The following is a 9,996-nucleotide window of genomic DNA, read 5'->3' as shown; positions in this document are numbered from 1 at the left end:
CCTTTTTAGTTCATTTTTCTTTTTCATTTCCTTATTCATCTTTTCATTACTTTTAATTTTATATTTTAAATAAAAACATTTATTTAAATAGTTTAATAATTATATTAATTAACATGGATAATCACAATTGAACCAAAAAATAAAAATTAATAATAATTTAATGAATTAAAATAAAAAATTAATAATATGGTTGATAAAAATACAAAAATACAATATTTACCCTTTTGGGTTCTATTTTTTCATTATTTTTTGAATTTATTTCTTGTTTTTGTTATTCGATTTCTCTAATTTATTATTCCACCTTTTTTATTTAAACAAAATTTTATTTAGATTTTTTTTATGATTTAAATATAATAGCATCTTCAATGGGAAAATAAATAAAACATATAAAAAATTAACAAAATGTTACTTCACATTAAAAGATGCTAAAATAAACAACCAACACAGTTAATTTAACCTAAAAAAACGTTAAAAAAGACTCAATCCAAAGTAACCTGATACATAATTGATACAAAATTAGGTTGAACCACATCTATTAGGTTGGAATTGAGTTAAGAAAATTTGCACCAACTTGTGATTAGCTATATTTAAAATTATATTACCATTTCAATGATAATGTTACTTTCTCATTTGCATGAATCTTCAACTTTTTTTGAGTTTGTTAGCATTTTTTGTATATTCTTATCTTGATTTTACTTTGTTTAGCAAGATTGTAAAATTATATATCAAAGTTTTAACCCGACCAACCCAGCCCGTATGATTCGGGTTGGGTTGAGATTTTATAGACCCGCAAACATTGGGTTGAATTGTTCAAAAGTCTTCAACTGTACCAGCCCAACTCATATGCAGCCATACTTCACACCAAATTCAAGGTAAGAACCAAGGGTCTTGTTGTACAAGAACTCAAAGAATTTGAGGTTCTTATAGGAAACTCTCTCCAATGATGGTTTTTTTTTATAAGAAACTAGACGGTTTGCTTGTAATAGTTTTTCATTGATGATGCCCAAAGTTAGAGCTAATCATTTGCAGGCTTGGGTCGGACCTGGGTTGAGCTTAATCTATCTTTTTGTCCCACGGGCCTAATACGGTAAAACCAAACCGTTTTACGGCCTTGAAAACTTACCCGCACCCGCTTTATAAACGGACATGGCTTACCCGCGAGCTAACAAGCTCAAAAATCTTGTTAAATTTTTATGGAAACAAAATTTATATAATATCACAAGTTATGTAAAATAATTCAAAATATGAAGTATCAATAAAGAAAATGACTTAAAATTTGACGTAAATACATAACAATATACATACTTTAGAAGAAAAAAAAATTGTTTCACTAAATATGAAGTATCGGTAAAGAAAATGACTAAATGAGATAATAAGAAATTGATCAATTGAGACAATTATATTTTCAAATTTAAGATTCATACAGAATATTACTATCATGAATCATAATTAAGTAGGAATTGATAAGTATTAAGAATTTTCAATTTTATTTGTAAAATTTAATTATAAAAATTAATTACTCTAAAAATATTAATGGTTCTGACATGCTTGCCCAAATATTTTTTTTCCATTGATCATACTCGTCCATTAATTTTAACTAGTCAGTCCAAGTCCATCTATTTTTTTTTAAGAATGGTAATCCAATCTAGCAGGTCATCCAGTTCGTGATTAAACATATTATATTTTTAAATTATGATTGAAAATAACCAAAATTAAAAAAAAAAAATTGAATATTATATCTTTTTAAATAATTTAAAAAGAAAAAGCATTGTTTATCATTTGACGTGAACATTGATGCCATTAACAAATGCTATGAGGCTTATTCACTTGCCCCACATGTGTTTATTTAACATCTTATATGACGAGTTTAGCTTTTTATATCATGTTTGGTGTGTAATATTATTTTCGGTGGATTCCAACCCATAAATTAACAATCATTAGTGAATAGGAGCAGATAGATCTTTGTGCTTTATTTTATGATCAGTTATTTTTGTATGTAAACAAATATCTTTTACTTATTCATGGGCCTGAACACTGTTTTACGATTGATTTTTCTTTAAAGAAATATCTTTTCATTGTCTATGGCTTGAAAGAGGTCTTAATTATTAAGCACATTAAAAGAATTAGACAACATTTCAGATAATTGTTCAAAACCTTGACAGATAAATTAAAAAAAAAATCGTTATTTTAACGTTATTTATGTTTAAAAACATATTAATATAAGAGTTAAGATGAATTATTTTATTATTTATTAAGCACTAATTTAAGTCATTAAGGCCCTGTTTGTTTTTACCTAAAAAGCACTTAATACCCTCTTATGTCTGAATCGGTCAGACCTTAGGGTATTAAGTGTGTTTGTTTTTTTTTTTTTTTCAATTAAGAGCTTAAAAGCTCTGATTATGTCTGAATTATTTAGAGGTAACATTTTCACTTAAAACCTCTTAATTGCTTTTAGAGCTTCCAATGCTTGCAAAGAAAGCCTAGATTTCAATGATTCAAATTTCAGATTTCAGACGTAAAAACAAACAGTCTGACTGATTCAGATTTCAGACTTCAGCACCACCTCTTAAAATTCAGAAGTGAATTCAGACTTTTGACTTAAGCACCTCTTAAAAAACAAACGCCACCTAAATGTTGGTAACTTTAAAACTGACAAATTAATCGAATTTTTTTTATTGTGAAGGTAATTAATGTATGGATCAAGTTGATTCAAGATGAGGAAAACTTGTAGTATTTATACCTCCAACTAGAATATGAAAGTGACAAGACTAGTCCCTGTATTATACATAAATATACAAATGTAGTGTACTAATCTAACCAAGCCCCCTTCAAACTTAAGATGGTGTAAGAGGAGTCAAATTGAGTTTGGAAACGAGAGGGTTGAGGCATTCCGTTCGATATGCTTCGACGAAGGCATGTGCATGCTAATCGAACGAATGATGTACGTATAAAAATATACGTGTAATCCAAGAAGAAACCTTATGTTTGGTTACCCCCTTCTCATGATTTGTCATAAATTGCTTAATTCGTCTTTGTGGTTTTGAAATTACGGTTTATATGGTTTGCAATTTATTTCTATTTCTTTCCCTGTGACTAAATACTAATTTTAAGTATGAGGAATTATAGAAATGAACTGTAAACAACAAAAACAAAACAATAAAATAAAGTTTAAATCATAAGAACGAAAATGATAATAGATTATATACCATGGAAATTAAAGGCGTAATTTCTACATCACATGGACGAAAATAAAAAAAATTCAACAAACGATAAGGACGACAAACATAGTTTATCTAAAAGTTACGCCTTTTGATTTTTTTTTTCATCAAAACAATTATAACATTTATGGCAATTATTTACGTTTCTCATTATAACTTATCTTCTCACTGAAACTCAACCTCACAATAGGATTATACATTTGGTTTAATATTATAACATTATATGAATATAATAATTAATATTATAAATTTTATCAATATAATAATTAAGTATTCTGTTAGAATTTAATGATTATACTAATTATATTTTAGATTTTTTATATTTAAAATGAGATGTTTATCCTGTATTTGATTGTGAATATCTGCAGTTAGTTACACGAATTCAGATATGGGATGAAATCGGATAGGGATGAAATCATTTAGAGATGAACAAGTTTAAGAGTTTTAAGAGTTTTTTAAAAAAGTTTTAGTCAAATGTTTTATAAGATAGTATAGATATATATATCTTTGTTAGCATACCTCTAGAATGTGAAAATCTACAAATTATAAAATACCATTTATTTCAAGATATTAGGCTCCAGCATTTGGAATCGTTTGAAACATAGGTAACATTCTTTAAGTTGGATTTGTAGTTATTTGTGGGTGGTTCCATCATAATACACGAATAAATCATTTCTAAAAAAAATTGAAGATTTAAAAAATATTTGTTTTAGTATCTATATTAAATCTCTTCTAAAACTAAAAAAAAATGGGGAGACCTTTTAAATTTAAAAAATATAACATACTTATCGAAAATACTCAACCTCTGAGTAATCAATGTCAAGTTTCTAACACATGGTCATATGTTTAATGTACTTAAATTATATCAATTGATTTTTTTAATATTATTGATTTTATTGTATCATTATTTTAAAAAAATATTTTATAAAATGGATTATAATTATAAGATGGGTTATTTAATTGATATTGAATTTTATTAAAATAATTGTTGTGGATAAGTATTGGGACAAGAAACCGCAATATATTGCATGATAACTTGAATTTTTATTCTTATTTTACTGCTACTTGACATTTATATAATTCCCATGCCAATACTTAATCATGATTATTGGAGTAAATCCCAAGTCCTGTCCTCTTCAATCTCTCTATCAACCACTAAACAGATTCAACATGATATATAGGGTTGGTTTTAGTGAGAATGAGAGTTAAAGGTGAAAAGTGTGTAAGAACGTACCTTCATATTTGGATGTACATTAGAATGTGATATATCGAGATGCATCGGATAAATCTATGTATTAAATGCGATTCATGGGTGAGTTTGGGATTAAATGTGATCAAGAGTCCAGATCTCTTACGCTTCTCACATGATCCTTCACCTATATATATATATATATATATATATATATATATATATAGGGTCAGATTTAGGGAAAAACCATAAAAAATGAAAAGCTAACGAACACTCTAGTAACTGTTCATATGAATGATATGCACATGTGCATACAAGTAAGTTGTAAGCAATTTGTCTTGTATCCACATGTGTATAATATGCATACGTGCAAAAAAAACCAATAAACAACTTTAATTATTTGTATATTCATGTGCATACCATCCAGATGAATGGTTACTAGGTTGTTCCTCAGTTTTTCATTTTTGTAAGTGTTTTCCCGTGAACCTCCCTCTATATAATATATATACATATGGGGAGAGAGATATTCTCTTACTTTTACAAACCATAATTCTTACAAATTCATCTAAGTCGTCATTTTGTATAATCAACGGTTATATTTGAATGAGAGGTTATAAATTAATGAAGAATGGAAGAAGATAAATGAAGGGCAACACAAACACACACACACACACACACACGTATGTGTGTGAGTTTAATCTTTTCAGAACTTCAAAATATGTGAGATTCATAAGTCTATCATAAGCCACATATTTAAAATAATTAATATCATTAATTAACGGAATAATTAACATACACATAGTGCACATAAGGTGAACACGTTGTGAATACCATGTAAAAAGCTTAATAATTTTTTTACTAGGGTGTTCACAAATGGCAGATTTATAGTGTATTCACAACGCGTTTACAAACCGTAAAAATAATTATAAGAAAGTGTTCACAGTGTGTTCGCCTTGATTTTATATTCAATTGCGTGTGTACGTGTATGTTATGGAGAAAAAATGAGAGAGATTGAAGAAAAATAAGGAGGGGGAGAGAAAGGAGAGAAGAAAAATGTTTTTAATTTATTTTAAATTTTTTGTTCAATTAATTTTTTACGGTTTAAATTGAATCTCACAGATAAATTAACAAGTTTTTAAAAGAAGGTTTCCATATATATATATGGATGGATAGACAAACACACTGGCATACATAATAACATACATAAAATATAAGTCGAAACAATTGATTATAATTAGAGATGCACGAGAATACCCTAACCGGTATTTGCTTCGGTCCCTATGGGAATGTCCCAAATCCCAGTGATGGAGAAAACGGTGATTTATCCAAAATATAACATCGATATAGGATCCAACAATCCTGATTGCGTCCATAAAAGATTAAGGTTCACATTTTCACAAAAATGCATTCAGACCTTCACAAATTGGCTCTAAGTTTCCCCTTACCAATCTAGTTCCATTATGATATCTACGTCTACAGGATTAGACTGCAAACATAATCAGGGCCGATCCCGATTTTTATATCTGAATTGGATTATTCATTCTTTTGCACCTCTCTAATTATAATAACTTAAATTGCGATCTTATAACAACATGCTTTTTCTGTATTTAACAAAAAGTAAATCTTATTAAACTTAATAAGTATTTTGATATATATATATATATATATATATATGTATATATGTATATGTATATATGTATTTATTTATAAATATATAAATATATGAAAATTATAGATACGATATTCTATACAAACAACAAAGAATATGATAGCACGAGGTATTATGTTTGACATGATGGCATTAACTTAATATTAATAAGAACCTTGTGGCCACTTGAGAAATCTTACATCCATATCGAATCTTTCTTCTGGTATCATTATAAATATGCGTACATAGATAATCTGATACTGTATTATTTAATCACATAAAAATACATCTAATTAATTATACAAATTAGTTTTTTTATTTTTATACAAACAATATATGTCTAGATATTACCACCACTGGTTTTTTAAGGATACAAAATCAGTATTATCTAAAAGGTGGTAAAGACCGTTTCCCTATTTGTGCTTTCATTTTGTCCAATTGTTAATATGTTCAAGTGTGATCGCTTTTTTGCAGAATTTAGCAGGTTACTTATGTTTTGATATCAACAATCGTTGCAATTTAATTCCATGATTAGTATGAAACCATGCATGCTTTTGATTTCCAATTATGCACGTGTTTTTTGCTTCGTTTCCATAAAGGGTTGGTTTGAGTTACATACAACACGTCTTTGAGTGTTTTAGGCCTTTTCACGATAGGCCACCAAAATGACAACACGTTGAAAACAAGATTAATACATTTCCTAGTTAAATTCAATAAATTTTCCTCTTTAAAATCAACTTTGAAAAAGTGAACGACCATACCCTTGTGTATAAGGAAAAATGATCGAGCACGTTACCTACCCTTGCAAATACACTCATCATGCTTAGGGGTTGATAACGGACATTATCAATAAAAAGCTTATTAAACAACCCATAAGCATAAAGAAGTGCTTATGTAGATCATGTGATCAAAGAAAATATCAATCGAAAGGGATGAACGATCTTCAAAAACTACCTTATTCTAAGCACTCCAGATCATATAAAAAAAACCCAAACAACCGCTTGCCATCGAACCCGCATTGCCGCAGGGATACAGTGGAGATCAGCCAGCCTGGAAATATCCTAAATCGAATTTACTGTAACCGACTTGAGCCTCCACCACGCGGAGGGATGAAACCAAATTTGTAAAACGCAAGGTCTTGAATTGATAATAAACAAAGTTTGGAGGACGAAAATGGGAATTTCAATAAATTATATATACGATTTATGTAACTCAAAAATCAAATGATGATCAATTGAAATTGAAAATAAAGAATTACAAGTTGGAAGAACCTTGAAACTCACAACATGTGATTTGTTGGTCCAGACCCCTTGTAAACCGCCTGTCACACCTACGTTACCCATCGTCGACTCAACCAACCTCTACACTTCTTCTTTTTAGATATTTTTTATTATTAAAATAAACTTTTTTTCATATCTTCAAATACCTAAAATAACTAAAATATTTTTTTAAAGAATATTTAATATCTAATATTATATTTTATAATTTATTTAAAATAAACTATTAAAAAAAATTGAAAAGTACATTCAACTCTAACGAATATCGTTATCAAAATCCTTGTTAGTCATGGAGATTCACATGCGATGACTCCAGTTTGTTCGTGGTTGTCCGGTGATTGGTTGATGTACGTAAATTGACCCGGAAAGTCGGAAACTCACGGTTATCTAAAAAACTTCAACGGCTGTTTTATTTTAGCAATCCAACGTTATTTATATTACTAATACATTTTATAAATTTATCATCTCAATACCTTTTAAATAAACTTTACAAATAATTATAACAAGTTCAACCTTATTGGTGGAAACAATTAAAATAATAATTTTTTTTCTCAATATTAAGATTTAGGGGTCATTTACCTAAACACTTACCCGGTAAGCACTTACCGGTAAAATTCAACACTATCGCTTACTTACCGGGTAAGATTTTATTCACTAAAACGCATTGTATGCAACAATTTATCCCGATAAGCGCTAACCATGGTAAGAGTCATCATTCTCATTTATCGAGTAAGACTCTCGATTCTTATCTTCGCTCTTACCAGGTAAGATTTTTAGTCATTGTCATATTCATCCAGTAAAGTAAGGTTACTTGATAAGCGCTTACTCGGCTAAACGTTTGGTAAACGGCACCTTATAAATTTCTCCAAATTTTGAGATTTATAATTCTTTTTCTTTATTTTAACATATATTTTAGCATAGCTGTTGTAAAAAAAAAAAAAAACTCTAAAATCTCTATTTTTGCATATTGAAGATATTTGAACATATTATTTAAGATAGATAAAATTAATAATTTATAGGGTGTTTGGGATTGCTTATTTGAAACAACTTATACTTTTCTACAAAAGCACTTATCAACTTATTATAAGTCAGAAGACTTTAATTTCTTTAAAAACTTCTTATTACCGGTTTGACACCGATATAAGTTGTTTATCCAAACACTCAAAAGTGCTTATTACCAGTATCACAACGAAACAAGTCAATAAGTTATTTTTATAAGCAATCCCAGACACCCCCATAGAGATACTGAGTTAATTTTTCTATTTTAACAAATTTATTAAAACTTTCTTTATAATAAACGAAGTAGGAGAGAGATGAAAAAATTCTTTAGATTTAAAGAACTTCTTAATATTATTGATTAACAGAGATAATGATTTATTATTCTCATCAATAAAAAGATTTTAAATTAAATACTAATAAATAAAATTAATTTTTTATTAATTTTTTAATAATACAATAAATGTTGTGTTGTTCAAAACTAAAAAGTTAAAATTGAATATAATATTTTTTTAAACATCTTGATTTTTAATTATTTAATTTAGAGATTTATTAAAGAAAGATTAAATTTATATGTAAACATTTACCAAGTATGTTATATATATTAAAAAAAAAATTAATTTCTCAAAATATGCACATCATTAAACTTTGATGAAAAAACTTATAAGAATGAATTGTAGATTTGGTCCATGTGTTTTGATATTTTTTTAATGGGTTCTTATAATATGTTAATTGTGGATTTGGTTTTTGTTGTATTCAACTTATTTTGACTATGGTCCTTTCTGACTAACGTTTTCGTTAACTCCGTTAAATCATTGGTCATTTTAGCTTTTTTGTCTATTCTTTTATCTTTTTTTCCTATAAAAAGTAAAACAATATTTGTATGCATATATATATATATATATATATAAACGATATCAAAATAAATAAAATAGAATATTAATTTATGATTAGATTTGTTTAAATTAAAAAATTAATTATATTAAATATGATTTAACTTTATTGTTTTAGGATTTTTGCCTATTTCGATATGAAAAACCTGGTTGAAGCTTATATGGAGATTTGTTCAATTTTAAATCACAAAAAGGTATGCATGAATCTTTCATCTGCTTAAATTTAAATAGTTGATTTTCGGTTTTTGGATAAAAACAATACGAAAATTGGATACATAATTTGATGATGATAAAAATGGAGTTCAGTTCTTAGTGGTTTTCAATAATTTTGTTGTTAAAATATCGATAATAAGCTTGTTTATTGCAACGATGGAAAACGAATAATAAGATTAAATCGTCTTTAACATAATTAATTTATTAATTTTAACAAATCAAATCATAAAATCATATCTTATTTTATTCCTACAAGTAAAATAAGATATGGTTTGTTTAAATTAAATTTTTAATTACAATAAAACATCAAAACAATATCTTTTTCCAGTATTACAATAAAATTAAATCATATTTAGTATAATTAGTTATTGGGCAAAATGCATAAAATAGCAATCTACTTTCATAAATTTCTTTATTATAGCATTGTACTTTCAGTTTTTCTTATTACMRYAATRTACTTTCAAATTATTTTTTATTAGGACATTGTACTTTGAAAAATTTACCCATTATAGCATTGGGTAACCTTTTGATTTAAATTTACCCATTATACTAGGTTTCCATG

This window comes from Cynara cardunculus (genome assembly GCF_001531365.2).
Source record: "Cynara cardunculus var. scolymus isolate 2C chromosome LG 13, CcrdV1, whole genome shotgun sequence".
NCBI classification, from domain to species: domain Eukaryota; kingdom Viridiplantae; phylum Streptophyta; class Magnoliopsida; order Asterales; family Asteraceae; genus Cynara; species Cynara cardunculus.
The sequence above is the reverse complement of the archived record's forward strand: the minus strand, read 5'-3'. Positions refer to the sequence as shown.